Genomic DNA, 15,524 nt, shown 5'->3' with positions numbered 1-15,524 from the left:
TAAATAATCATGACCTGTGTTGGTTTCGACAGAGCTACAGAAAGTTACTGATTTATACGAATAGTTTTAACGGTTTATTCTCTTTCTTTCACACGTTCTCCTTTCTAATATTCTGAAAGAAGTCTGCGGACATTGCTACGCTGTGAAGAGAGAAGACTCGTGTACAGGCGTACATGCTGAGGCGACGGCTTGGGAAGATGAGGAAACTTGAGGAAGAACGACGTCTGTGGTCGCAGGTCGCCATAATTCTCGAGTTGCATGTTCCGCTGCGGCTACTCGGCACATGAAAACGCGACGGTTGCTCTGTTTTCCCTGCTAAAAGATGTGCATAATAATGCCACCGTAAATTGCGTTAAGTTTGTTGTGTTCCCGAGCGGAGTGACGACCCACCCGAGAGGATAATGCATTATAACAAACTTGGTGTCTCCTTTCTCCTGCTCCCTCTGCCCCGTTCCTGTTTTCGCGTTTCGTTTGCAGCTCAGTGGCTCGCAAATACGAGGCTAGCGGTAGATGCGCGCCCTGCACGCAGTGCCACTTGCTAGAAATACACCGTCGACTGCAGAGATTCTCGTTGCACGAGACGCATCACGGTATCATTCGTAGGTATGAAGTTTGAAGATGCAGTAGAGGTAAAAGCTAACACTGTTTGTTACCTGTTAACGGAAATATCGGTATGCATGCGACGGCACGCGTAACTAATTCGTTCTAAAACGCCGCGCAAAAAAAGGGGATTTTCCGGTGCTCATTCTTTGGGTTCTATTGGTGTTAATAAAGCAGAGTGAAGGGTTTTGGATTGCCTTTTGGCTAGGTACCATTTATAAACGTAATCACTATCTTACCGTACAGGGTCAAAGTATGACTATTACACACTTCCTCCTGCCTTACATAGATGGAACAAATCGGTCGGTTCTTTTTTACATTTGATATGTTCTACGGTGTGCGTGGTGGAACTTATAGACGCACCATTAGGTCATGGGTAGTTCGTCGTAAAACCCCACAAAAGGGTACTTTTACCATATTTTCGCCGTCATTATCGGACAAGATGGCTGTGCACAGCAAATAGCTGAAATTTTTACACTGTTTCCCTAAGATCCCGAACTCGAACCTTTAACGTTTACTTGATATCTTTACTGATTTTGGACTCTATTTCCTCCTACAAGGGGAAGTCTAAACAGACAGTCGGCTGTACCGACATCTGGCTGGTACAAACTACAATAATTCAGTTTCTCATATTTTTAGGGTAGGAAAGAATATCAGAATTAGTAGACTTATGAACATATGTGGCCATGTAGTTATTTTCTTCCTGTGACGATTGTACTGTAACAGCTGTGTCAGAATTTAATTCCTCTGTGGTAGATAGCAATTGTGTGAATGAAATTTCTGGCGAAATGTGGCTTCTCAGTTACAACACAGCAGGATACTGTTCCTATGAATGTAACAAATGGTTAACGTGCAGTTATTGTACAGAATTTGTGACTGCACAGAGTGACACAAAAGAAAAACTGTCGCGTTATAATTTAACTGCTCCGTCAGATAGCGATGGTCTCTGTTATTGAAATGGTGATGAGGTGCTTTGTGCACCTTTTGTATATATTGTGATGAACATGTTACTCAACCATTTGAGGGTGCAGCTTTTGCAAAGAGAGAAGTATCTTTTTTCTGTCTGGAAGGTGTTCGCCAAATATTTTATTTGGAAATTCTCTTCCTGTTCATTCGACAAGTGTGACCCAGCAACGAATTATTCAGCTTGTAAGTAATAGTGTGCTAAACAATTTCATTAAAAAGTGAGATGATCAAGTAAGGTGAAAAACCATGCTTGCAGGTAAACGAAAGAGACAACCAAATATTGAGCAAGAGGTGAAATGAACTTCACATTCCACAAAACAATGTTTATTTAAGAGAAAGTAACGAAAACATGCATTTCTTCTTGCATAAGTGCTACATTATGGACTAAAACGTCCTCAGAAGAATTCATTTGTCTAAGATGTTTCTGCATATGTCTTTTCGCTACCTATTTTCTAAAGAATAGAAATTGTTTCTCTTACACTTAAAAATGCGATCATTTGTCTATTGAACTCACTCCTTGTAAATCAACTAAGTGGAAATATATTTTCAAATGAAAAAAAAAATCATGATTAGCGATCTCGAATTGTGCTGTTTACACTAGTTTTTGCATGTTGATATTGTTACGAGAAATATTTAGTTTATTATTCTTTGTACCTGGCAATAAAAGCGAAATGTGTTGTATTAAAAAAATAAAGAACGGGAGGCGTGTTCATAATTTTATAATACTTAAGCTTCAAAGTCAGTTTTTAATCAAATGTTTAGCACCTGTTCGGAAGCAACGAACTAAACTTCATGACGTCTCGGTTAAGCGGTGTCCGGCCTGTTTTGTTGATGGTGTTGACTCACCCGAACATCTGTCATGAAGCAACCGTGACTCAGCACTTGCATGAGGCTAACTTCTTACTGTTTTTATATGGGCAAGGCATGGTTCTATGCCACAGTGGCTCGGAAGGATCCATTTGCTACAAGTTGTTTTACACTGATGGGACGAATCATTGGGTTTCTCCTGGGAATTAATTTGTTCACGGGACACTTTCATAATCGGGAAGTAGAGAAAAATCCAAGTACAAGCATTTCTAATGTCACGGGTCCATTTAATATACGTGAAAGTGTGACGTAGGTGGTCGGTCAACTTCAGTCGCAGACACTAAAAGAGAGACACCGTGCACTGGAAATTGGAAACTTGTGGTAAGGACTATGGGACCAAACTGCTTAGGTCATCGGTCCCTAGGCTTACGCACTACTTAACCCAACTTAAACTAACTTATCCTAAGGACAACACACACACCCATGCCCGAAGGAGGACTGGAACCTCCAACGGGGGGAACCGCGCGAACCGTGACAAGACGCCTGAGACCGCACGACTATCCCGCGCGGCTACATCGTGCATTACGGTGCGGGTTACTATTAAAATTCCGACGGTGTACGTTCCTAGCAAAGTCAGTCTACAATTACTACCTCCTGTATACGTCTCGATAAAATAGCATGAGGATAAAATTAAGAGATATACTAACTCATACGGAGACTTACTAACGAACTTCCTTCCCTCGCAGTTTCCGTGACGAACAAGAACGAGCAGGAGGTAAGTGGTTTCATTCCCGACATACTTACAGATGTCTTGCGGGCTATAGATCTGGATATTAGCAAGTAGTAATCAGGGACTTCTTTAACCTATTTGGAGGCCCTGAGTACATTAGGATAATGGGGCCCTATGACCTTGACAGAGCACTTCATTGTTGGAATAGCCAAAGAAAGTAGAGAAGCGAGGTTCTAGATATATTTTTATTTCTTTACAGTCACGTTAAATGAATAGATAATGTTACATAATCCCGAAAAGTAACTCTTTTAGCATCCACAGCTTAGTGCTTAAAAATCTATGTTGACTGAAGTACCGTTCTAGATTTGAGATGGGGAAAAGTGTTAATCATTTAGTCAGAATCTATGTTTTTGAGCATATCACAGTCTATGGATATCAGCGGTAAACTGGTTATTCTCTCTTGAAACATTGTACTTCTTAATTCATTTTTCATTCTCTTCCATATGGAGAAGGGGCGTTCCGCACTGCAGTTGGTTACCACCATGCTTAAAAACATTCTCAATGCAATTTCTACATTTGGAAATGTGTCTTCAATTTTGTTTTCTTTCAAAAGGTGATATATGTCCAATATACTATTAGCTGCCTCATTTTTACTATGAACAATTTTCGAGTATTCTGTTAAACGCAGACATCCCGCTTCCAGCTCTTGCTCGTTAACTTCATAATAAATTTCAGCAAATTCTGTGCAAGGTTGTCTCAGTTCTTCGGAATTCAGAGTTTTCAAGCGAAAAAGTAAACCAAAACGTTGACTAATGTTCTCATACGAACTTAATCTCTGTTTTAGATGAATGTTCAGGGTATCAATTATGGCAAGAAACGTTTCTACTTTGAATTTCTCTTTTCCATTCATTTAGACTGTCGGTGCAGAGCCATCACAAAGACTCTGGCGTGAGCTTCTACGTTTTGTTTTTTGAGACTGGTCCTCGTAATCAGATTCCGGGTTTCTTTCTTTGGCGGACGATTCGAAGTCATCAAATTTATTCCTGAGGTTAATGATAAAATCATCAAGTGAAACGAAGAAATTAGTTGCAAGGTGCCGCGTTATTGTTTCTTTGTGAAGAAAATTACATGTTTAGCCTATTATTTCCAATACAGGGCCCCAAATTTACATTAGTATAACAAATTCTAGTTTTCCCATTTTTCCGGACGCGCTGAGGGTTTCGTCTCTAGTTTCTTTTGCTTGTTCTGTATCTTCTGCGATGGACATCAAAGTTACTATAATTTCCTTATGACCTTCATGCAAGGCACTTACTGAATCAGCTCTGTCAGACCATCTGGTTTGAAAGATTTTTACAATTTTTTTTAACCTCAATGTTCTGTCAATATATACCATCGGTGGGTAGAGCTCGACAAAAAGTTGTACAATTTCTGAACCATTTCCAAACACTTTGTTGTCTCTGATACACAGCCAGCAGCTTGGACACCTACCTTAAGAATCAAAATATCGCGATTTCTTTCTGTACAATTTATCATGAAAATAATCGGAGGGCTCGGGTGATATTTTTTCGGGGTTGGAAAACTGTTGTTCAACTGATACAGTTGTCGGTGTTGGTTGAAGTCACCGAAGTTATTACATTTTACCCATAGGGACGGTCGCTTTTGGATTCAGTCTCTTTTCCCATACTGGTAGAAACCTGAAATTGGTTTATAACATGAACTTTCAGAAATTGCCTCAATTGGTGATCGACATGACTTATCATGTGGAACATCTATTACTTGATTGCTACCTACAGAAGTAGTACTTACAGAAGTCGCTCCACTGGTAGTAGTAAAATATCCTGTTAGTTTCGGTAACTTTTCGATTAATTTCTTCTGATGTACAACTTCTTATTATTTTTACAGATTGTTTCGACATTTTATAATTCAGTACTTATTTTTACACCGAAAATAGCCGCTAACACAAAAAACATGTAAACGACGATTTAAACAAAGAACACCTCAGAGCACAATCAGTAACAACTACAAACGAAGCAAAGATCACAACACAGCAGGCAAATACAGAGGAGTCTGTTTATTGAAATCGGTCGGTCACATTTACGTTTACGTCGCTATTCGCTCCATGCAGAACTGTGCACTGCGCAAAGCTAATACGCAAGTAGTTATTGTAGTCAATCATTATCGTTCGATTTTTTCGAAATAAATTTGTTTTTCGGTAACAAATATCGGTTATCGTTTGGTGATCTGACAGGAACTAGGGGCTCCTATCGATCGCGGGTCCCTGGGAACGTACCCAGAGTGCCTTGTGGGAAAGAGGGACCTGGTAGTAATGAGAAGTTGACTCAACGAAAGTCTGTCCTGAAGGACAACCGTATGAAGAGGTTGTTCTATAAAATCTCGTGAGAACTTACGGATCCGTGTAACTTGATGCTACAATATTTCGGTGCAGAGGCTTCTGTCGATATTCAGGTGAATACTGATGGGCAGTACACTACACTTTCCTATTTAAGATCACGCCGGACCATGCCTATGTCCTAGTTGGCATTGCACATGCATTGCTTGAGGGCATGCGCTTCTGCTGTGCAAGACTGTGCGCTGCTTTGCTCGATCTCCATGTTGAAAGCTCGCCTCTTCTATATCAAAACGGTCAGATCACAGGACGAGGCCGATTACGCAGAGCACAAAGTTTTTCTGTAATCACTGAGCCGTCCACGGCCCATTTACTGTTTGTCATTATCTATTACGGTACAAACGCATCGTTTTATTATTCCATTTACTGGCGTAACTAACTTCCTGCCTTACTTGCCTGTGAGCGGCAGCAGCAGAGCGTATCGATAAGTGCACTGTCGTACCATCTCTGGAGCGACCGATAGTATTTCCGGGTCGTCGTGTGTCTGGCAGTCAGTTCGGGACGGACCAGCAGTGCAGTCGGGACGCAGCAGCAGTGAAGTCGGGGACGGAGCGCTGGTGAGGCGCCGACAGCGAGTGCTCGCCGACCGCTGGCGACACACATGAACTGTCCTACGGAGGGAGATTCGAGCGGGGCGACCGTTGGTTGGTCGTTCCGTTGGTTGTCTCATCGGCCGACGAATATTTGGTCGTTTCACCGTTTCCGGGCATGGGAGTTGGTCGGTTGGCGTGGAGCAGCGAGGAAATCTCCTCGGCGTGTAATTTGCCTGGGCCAGCTGGGGAGCGGTGTCAGAATGTGTGGTACTGTTCCCATTGCTACGAGGTTCGCGGCTGACCAATCGTGGACATGAAAGTTGAGTTTTGACTTGATCTACCAGCAAGTCACGACTGTTCACATTGTGTCGTCTGGAGTTCGTTGTCGGCTGTTGGGATAATCCCACGAGCAAACAACTGTGTTTTCAAGTTGGCAAATTTTAGCCACCCTCCGGTGGAGTTAAGCTGTACTTCGTTATTTGAACTGAAGTGCACCAGCGGAATCATCTGCCTTGTGGCTGTTAACGTTCCGGTTACCTGCCCTGGCCGTTGACGTAAATTCAGGCAGTGTATCTTCCTCATTGTGTTTCACTGTCCAGCTTGGTGTGTAGTTTGACAGCTTAATGTATAATTGATTGTTCCATTGAACTGCCTGTTGTGTGCTGGTCTGGTGAAGCGGGAGTTATCTTGTCGGTGGGCCCGCTGACTGTCGGTTGGGTTGTCGTCGGATCGAGAATGGTTGGGCCGACTGCCTGTCTCAGCTGAGCGAGCGTTAGTGGCTGAATTCCAGGCCGACCCTCGGAAACTTCTGAGCGCCGTTGGGTGTACTGCCATTTCTTATTTGTTCTTGTTGTTTGTATTTATATGGCTTCCAGACGATTTTTAGATTAAGGTTGTTTTGCTCTTAAAGTGTCAGATTCTTTGGGCTTTCAGCCTAATTAAGGAACTGTTTTAAGATAAGGCTTTGCCTTTTAAATTTCTGAATTTGCTTGAGCTTTAAGTTATTGGATTCCAAACGTTTTAAAATTAATGTGGTCTTAAGTTCCAAAACTAAAGCTGTGTATCCTTTTTTTTAAATTTTTTTCTTCGCTCTTGTATTGTTTGATCAAATAAAAGGTTGTATGTTCGAGTGTAACTGACAGCCGCTTGTTTTGGCCCATTTTCACAACTTCACCGAGCGAGGTGGCGCAGTGGTTAGACACTGGACTCGCATTCGGGAGGACGACGGTTCAATCCCGCGTCCGGCCATCCTGATTTAGGTTTTCCGTGATTTCCCTAAAATCGCTCCAGGCAAATGCCGGGATGGTTCCTTTCAAAGGGCACGGCCGACTTCCTTCCCTGTCCTTCCCTAATCCCATGAGACCGATGACCTAGCTGTCTGATCTCCTTCCCCAACACAACCAATCATCCACAACTTCAACTACCTGTCATGTCCTGCGGGTTTAGCAGGGTGTCTCAATCACGTGCAATGCAGAATTTAACTGGAAACCGCCGTCTCGATTCATAAGGGATTCAGACAGTCGCATTTCCACTGATTCATTGACAGCTGAGCTCCAAAAGTTTGCCCATAATTTTTGTTTCATTATGTTTCAGTGAATGACCAGTCCAAATATAGTTTTCAGTGATAGCCGATTTATTTCCTAGGAGAAGGCAAGTACGCCGCAGATGTTCTAGAACATTTGGAAATTTGTGGTAAGGTCTTATGGGACCAAACTGCTCAGATCATCGGGCCCTAGACATACACAGTACTTAATGTAACTTAAGCTTACACTAAGGTCAACACACACACTCGTGCCCGGAGGAGGACCCGAACCTCCGCCGAGGGGAGCCGCGCGAACCGTGGCAAGGCACCTAGACCACGCGGCTACCCCGCGCGGCTCCGCTCATACTGATCTTAATTTACAATCTACTAGCTGCCACAATCCTGCACATACGAAGGGCGTTCTAAAGACCTTGATCCACCGACGCCGTATCATCTCAGATGTCAATAGTCTGCTAAGGGAACTGGAACACCTTCAGATTATGTTCCTGAACAACGGATATTCATCTCAACGAATACATTGAGCGCTACAGACGTAAAAAAGATAGCACAAGGAAAAGTATGAGACCTTGAAAACGATTACTTGTCTACAATGTACTGGAAATGTTTCAGCTAAAACAAACAGACCGTTAAGAAGACATAAAGTAATTTTTCGGTCTCCTTCCAAAATATCAGCGCTTTTGGGATCTGTGCAAGACGACATAGAGTTGCGCCAAGCAGGTGTTTAGAGGACTATTGGTGAAATCTGCTAATCTTATACAGGACAAACGACATACACTCTGCAGGATTGGATTACAGACCGGTACACCTGCCTTCGGCAAAAAAATAAGTTCACTATCGCTGAACACTGTATTTCTACGTGTAATTTGATGTAATGTAATAAAAATTTTCGTCCATACGTCAAACATTTCGAGCTCAATCATCAGTCAATCAGTGAAAGTACAACTGTCTGAATCCTTCATGAATCGAGATGATGCTTTCCAATTAAATTCTGCTTGTGGCCCGATTACAGAAAACTTCGTGCTCTGTGTAATCAGCGTCGTCCGGCAATCTTACCAGGCGAAGACATCGTTTTGTTATCGAAGACGCGAGTTTTCACAACAGAGGGCATGCAAAGCAGCGCACAGACTTACAGCAGAAGCGCATGTGCCCAAGCAATGCGTGTGTAATGCCAACTGGGACACTACGTATGGGCCGGTGGTATCTTAAACAGCGGAGCTTAGTGAACGGCTCGTCAATATTCACCCGAAAAGTTGTACCAGTAATTGACAGACATCTGTCAGTTCTCCCGCAGTTTTATAGAACAATCTGTACTCCGAGAAAGTTTTCAATTGCTCATATGAAGAGACGTTACAAAAATTAAAAAAAACGTGGAACAAACTCCCTCTGACGTAAAATTGATTGGGAGAAAAGTCTGATGGGTAACTACACCGTGACGCGAATTCCAGTCCTAAAATAAATGCACATCACGATGTTCTCTCACATTTTCTGAAGCTTTCCCGAAAATCTCGTTGTTATTATTTCAGTATTTAAATCAATATACTTCTTCTACCACAGACCCAGAGACTCTCGTTTAAGGTGTGAGTGACTGCAACCACCAGGGAGATGGTCCGATCTGCTGTGAGGTGTCGGTGGGGGTGGGGGTGTGGGAGGGAATCTATGATGGTTTCTTGCTCCCCCCCCCCCCCCCCCCTTGAAAGTTCTCAACTCCTGGTGTTAGAGAGGGGCGAGGGAGTCTATGATGGTTTCTTGCTCCCCCCCTCGAAAGTTCTCAACTCCTAGAGTGGCGTTTCCTCCTTGCCAGCTTCAGGAGACGCCCGTGGAGTAAGTGGTCTGATGATGACCAGAACAGTGGTCGAAACCGATCACCACTCAACTACACAAATATGTTTATGCGGTAGGGACTGTTTTGTAATATAAAAAAAATCAACTGTTTCTCATTTTACCACTCCGTCTGTTGTAGTTTATTGACTACTACCTCTCCCCCACTGCCTCACCCCCTTCTGCGCTACCCACCTTCAACACTCAATCAAATATTCAGTCATGTTTCTTTTGTTGCTTCCCCTCCTACAAACCCGCTCCTATTGTTGTATTTAGTAGTTTCTTATGTTATTACTGACACTTGCTCATTGCGTCTGTATTTTATTTCGTCTGTTCCTTGCAGACTACGGTTTCTTCACGCAAAATAATGAATGTTCATTTCATATCATTAAAGATGTTTACATGTAATTACTAAGATGATGATTCACAATGCCACCTCCAGAGACAATCACATGCATTATGTGACACATAACACTAGTAAACTTATATCTGAGATACTTCTACATTTTATTGTGTCAGATCTACTAGAATCTACATTCTTTGACATCACTTTCATGGTTACATCTTACAGGGATGTGGTAGTCTTGTGTTTACTTGCATTGGGCTGACTTCCCCAAATATAATGTACTTCTACGATAATAATAGTGCATTCCTATGAGACATTAATTTTGCACCATTCGTATCATGTTAATCAAATATGTTGAACTGTATATTTCTCATCTTGGACTGTACACAGCAAAATGACGCCAATGGTCAAAGATGTAAGTGCATCTCTGGTAATTGTATATTGGCTTACATCTAAAATTTTTATCTTATGCCCTACTATTTGCTTCTTTTCCTTTTTATCATTGCATTCGATAATAGCGTGAAATCTGATATCTAGATCGTACACAGGAAACGTACAGTCAAATGGCGGTGTATCCTTGCAAAGAAAACAAAATCCTATCAGTGCCAAATGACAGCAAGGGCGCGACTCCACCGACGGCTGCCGGCCGGAGTGGCCGAGCGGTTCTGGGCGCTACAGTCTGAAACCGCGCGACCGCTTCGGTCGTTGGTTCGAATTCTGCCTCGGGTATGGACGTGTGTGATGTCTCTAGATTAGTTAGGTTTAAGTAGTTCTAAGTTCTAGGGGACTGATGACCTCAGAAGTTTACTCCCATAGTGCGCAGAGCCATTTGAACCATTTGAACCACCGACGGCTGGTGGTAGCGGTGGTGGTGGTGCAGGTGCTGGAACTCCAGTATTATCATTTACAAAGCAAGGACATCTCAGGAGTAACACAACAACAACAAAATTGTTTTAGAATAATGAATGAATTACTACTAATACTCATGTATCTGCATTCCGTAGGTGTAGTCATCTACAGCCATGTAGCTGAGATACGACAGCAGTGCAAGAGCATTATATATATATAAATATATATATATATATATATATATATATATATATATATATATATATATATATACATGTAGAGGGTGTTCCATTGATTGTTACCGGGCCAAATATATCTCTCGAAATAAGCCTCAAACGAAAAAACTCGTCTAGCTTGAAGGGGGAAACCAAATGGCGATACGGTTGGCCCGCTAGATGGCGATGCCGTAGGTCAAACGGATATCAACTGCGTTTATTTAAATAGGAACCCCCATTTTTTATTACATATTCCTGTAGTGCGTAAAGAAATATGAATGATTTAGTTGGATCACTTTTTTCGCTTTGTGATAGATGGCGCTGTAATAGTCACAAACGTGTAAGTACGTGGTATCACGTAACATCCCGCCAGTGCGGACGGTATTTGCTTCGTAATACAATACCCGAGTCATAATGGACCGTTTTCCAATTGCGGAAAAGGTCGATATCGTGTTGATGTATGGCTATTGTGATCAAAATTTCCGACGGGCGTGTGCTATGTATGCTGCCCGGTATCCTGGGCGACATCATCCAAGTGTCCGGACCGTTCGCCGGATAGTTACGTTATTTAAGGAAACAGGAAGTGTTCAGCCACATGTGAAACGTCAACCACGACCTGCAACAAATGTGATGCCCAAGTAGGTGTTTTAGCTGCTGTCGAGGCTAATCCGCACATCAGTAGCAGACAAATTGCGCAAGAATCGGGAATCTCAAAATCGTCGGTGTTGAGAATGATACATCAACATCGATTGCACTCGTACCATATTTCTATGCACCACGAATTGCATGGCGACGATTTTGAACGTTGTGTACAGTCCTGCCACTGGGAACAAGAGAAATTACGGGACGATGACAGATTTTTTGCACGCGTTCTATTTAATGACGAAGCGTCATTCACCAACAGCGGTTACGTAAAGCGGCATAATATGCACTATTGGGCAACGGAAAATCCACGATGGCTGCGACAAGTGGAACATCAGTGACCTTGGCGGGTTAATGTATGGTGCGACATTATGGGAGGAAGGATAATTGGCCGCCATTTTATCGATGGCAATATAAATGGTGCAATGTATGCTGATTTCCTGCGTAACGTTCTATCGATGTTACTACAAGATGTTTCATTGCATGACAGAAAGGCGATGTACTTCCAACATGATGGATGTCCGGCGCATAGCTCGCGTGCGGTTGAAGCGGTATTGAATAGCATATTTCATGACTGGTGGATTGGTGGTCGAAGCACCATACCATGGCCCGCACGTTCACCGGATCTGACGTCTCCGGATTTCTTTCTGTGGGGAAAGTTGAAGGATACTTGCTATCGTGATCCAGCGACAACGCCTGACAACATGCGTCATGCATGTGCGGACGTTTCAGAAGGCGAACTACCCGCTGTTGAGAGGAATGTCGTTACACTTATTACCAAATGCATTGAGGTTGACGGACATCATTTTGTGCATTTATTGCATTGATGTGGTATATACAGGTAATCACACTGTAACAGCATGCGTTCTCAGAAATGCTATCACATTGGAACAACCGAAATAAAATGTTCAAACGTACCTACGTTCTGTATTATAATTTAAAAAACCTACCTCTTACCAACTGTTCGTCTAAAATTGTGAGCCATATGTTTGTGACTATTACAGCACCATCTACCACAAAGCGAAAAAAGTGGTCCAACTAAAACATTCATATTTCTTTACGTATTACACCAATATGTAATAAAAATGGGGGTCCCTATTTAGAAAGACGCAGTTGATATCCGTTTGACCTATGGTAGCGCCATCTAGCGGGCCAACCATAGCGTCATCTGGTTTCCCCCTTCAAGCTAGACGAGTTTCGTTCTTCGTAGTTTTTTCGTTTGATGCTTATTTCGTGAAGTATTTGGCCCGGTCACGATCAATGGACCACCCGAGTGAGAGAGAGAGAGAGAGAGAGAGAGAGAGAGAGAGAGAGAGAGAGAGAGAGGAGACACAGAGAGAGCGTAAAATGCTGATTTTATGTTTGTAATCGTTCCAGATGTATGGCGTTACACCATTATTGACAGACAGTATCAATCGTGTGGTGTCATCATCATTACTGACTGACATACATGACCACATATTGCACAAATCAACATCACAATTACCACCTGAATGTATCATTTTTCGGTGTCAGTGTTAGGCAGTGATCAGAGAGAGAATGAGGCAGAGGCAGTGCCCTGCAGATTTACTTAGGAGCTCAAATTTGCAGCAGGTACTGATAAGGGTTTCAAGTCGCAGCCCGCTATGCCTCTCTCGCAACCTATAACGCTTTGAAATAGGTCCCAGCGTATAGGTACACGCTCAGTACTACTACAGTGGCCTACCGGGACCATCCGACCGCCGTGGCATCCTCAGAGGAGGATGCGGATGGGAGGGGCGTAGGGTCAGCACACAGCTCCCCCGGTCGTAAGATAGTATTCTTGACCGAAGCTGCTACTATTCGCTCGAGTAACTCCTCACGAGGCTGAGTGCACCCCGAAAAATGGCAACAGTGCATGGCGGCCTGGATGGTCACCCATCCAAGTGCCGACCACGCCCGACAGCGTTTAACTTCGGTGTTCTCACGGGAACCGGTGTATCCACTGCGGCAAGACCGTTGCCGGAGATTAAGCTATAGAGGGATAATTTCTCTAAAGAAGTACTTAGAACGTTAAAAGACTGGGATTACACAGTATAAAGAGATGCACAAGATGGAATACGTTGGCTGCAAGCAGCCACTGATCGCCAACGATTTGAGCAATGTATTGTAGAAACTTCTATAATAATTTCACCAATTGTCGACGACAGGTATAGAAACTGTTTGTAAAAAACTTATCTGGCAAACATATCCGTAGATAAAATAAGCATAAATGTGGTCGGGAATATCTATATAAATACAAGAGTTTCTTTAGGAAAATAGTGTTATTTATTGCTCGTCTATTGTAATAGTATTTGCACGTTATCTGAAGCAAATATAAAACTGTGATTTTTCCCTTCTTCTCCACCCTCATACATTTGCTCGAGGTGTTGACTTCAGGGACAGCTGAATGATTCCAAATTACAAATAGTAGCATTCCTGAAAAGTCCAGACCACCTTCTTACGGCCTTTGATGTACACGTTGCTGTCTCTGTGATCAGAGTTGTAGAGTGATGACTGCATATCCTCGTAGCACATTCTATTTTAGGCCCAGCTCTTGTCATGATGGAATCGAGCCAACCACGCTATTGTTTGCCGAGTATTGACACATTTCATTCTTCTGAATGCTTGGGACAAAGCGACAATTATATGGAAACACACCCTAAGTCTTTCAATGCGAGAAAACCACATCTTTGGACACAAAGTGGCCGCAGTCATCGCTAAAGCCCTGCGCATCAGGCACAATGCTTGCGAACAGGGGATTCACGTTGAAATTGTATGCATGTGAAACACATATGTGTCTTTATACGGCTCACTTCACAACACTAGTCGAAAGTGAGTAACTGAACACTGTGGTGTACAGTAAAATTCATGTGGTATACTGCCTAATGGGAAATATTCCAATGTTTCAAATTCAGTTTGAATATCAATGCGACCTAATTTAATAGTTCCTTTTTAGTTAGAGCAGTCTGTTATGACGAATGGTGTGAAGTTCCGTTTGAGTGTTTTTTTTTTTTTTTTTTTTTTTTTTTTTTTTTTTTTTTTTTTTTTTTTTTTTGCGATCGTATTGACCAATTAGGATCTCGTTGACAACTTCAGTTCCTCTTTCTCCGTTGTTGGTGTTTCCAATTCTACGATTGTTCGTTCATTTTCTCCCAATGAAATCTCTTCCTTTCTTCTGTCCATGTTCTTTTATCTACATGTGCATCTGTGAATTTTGGTGCATCTTTTATATTTGTCATGAATTTTGTTTTTTCATCTGAAATTTTGAGACCAGTTCTGTTTGCTATTTTATTCAGGAGGTTTATCTGAATAACTGCTTCTGTCAGGTTTTCTGAAAGTTTTGCAAAAGCATCTGCAAAAGCCAAGCACTTTACCTTTATTCCACTTGTTTCCTTCCCAGAGTTGTCAGTGCAATTTTGTGACATTTTAGCTCCGAATTCCAGATCCTAACAATTTTTTCTAGAACGCAATTAAACAGTAAAAGTGATAAACCATCACCTTGTCTAACACCAGTTTTTATTTCAAATGGCTGAGATACTTCTCCCATAAATTTACCTTTAGATATTGTACCTGTTAGTGTTTCACGAATTATATTTGCTAATTTTTATTTAACACCAAATTCTCTAATGACCTTATCTATTGTTTCTCTGCCTAACCAATCAAATACTTTCCTGAAATCAATGAATGACACTATTATTGGTTTGCTGGTTAACATTCTACTGCGAATTATTGACTTTAAGTTAAAAATTTGTTCTGCAAGGATCTTCCCTTTCGAAAACCACCCTGATATTCTCCCCGTTGTTTGTCTATAGTCTCTACCTCTCTGTTCAGGAGAATTTTTGATAATATTTTGTATGCCTCTGGTAGAAGTGACACTCCTCTGTAATTATTGACACATTGTTTGTCTCTCTTTTTAAGTAGCGAGTGGATTAATGCTCTTTTCCATTCAACTGGAGTTTTTTCAGTTTTCCATACGTTCTCAAAAAGCCGCTGTAGGTCCTTTATGATTTTTGTTTCCGACCACTTCAATAATTCTGCTGTAATGGAATCTTCACCATTTGCTTTATT

General features: G+C 42.1%; 1 pseudogene; it reads right to left on the bottom strand.

The window, feature by feature from the left end:
* Positions 1 to 13,320: 13,320 nt before the first annotated feature.
* On the bottom strand, positions 13,321 to 13,438 carry LOC126417258 (5S ribosomal RNA; annotated as a pseudogene).
* Positions 13,439 to 15,524: the final 2,086 nt, after the last annotated feature.

Source organism: Schistocerca serialis, chromosome 8 (assembly GCF_023864345.2).
Source record: "Schistocerca serialis cubense isolate TAMUIC-IGC-003099 chromosome 8, iqSchSeri2.2, whole genome shotgun sequence".
Taxonomy (NCBI): domain Eukaryota; kingdom Metazoa; phylum Arthropoda; class Insecta; order Orthoptera; family Acrididae; genus Schistocerca; species Schistocerca serialis.
Note: the sequence above shows the minus strand (reverse complement) of the source record. Positions and strands in the feature narration are given on the sequence as shown.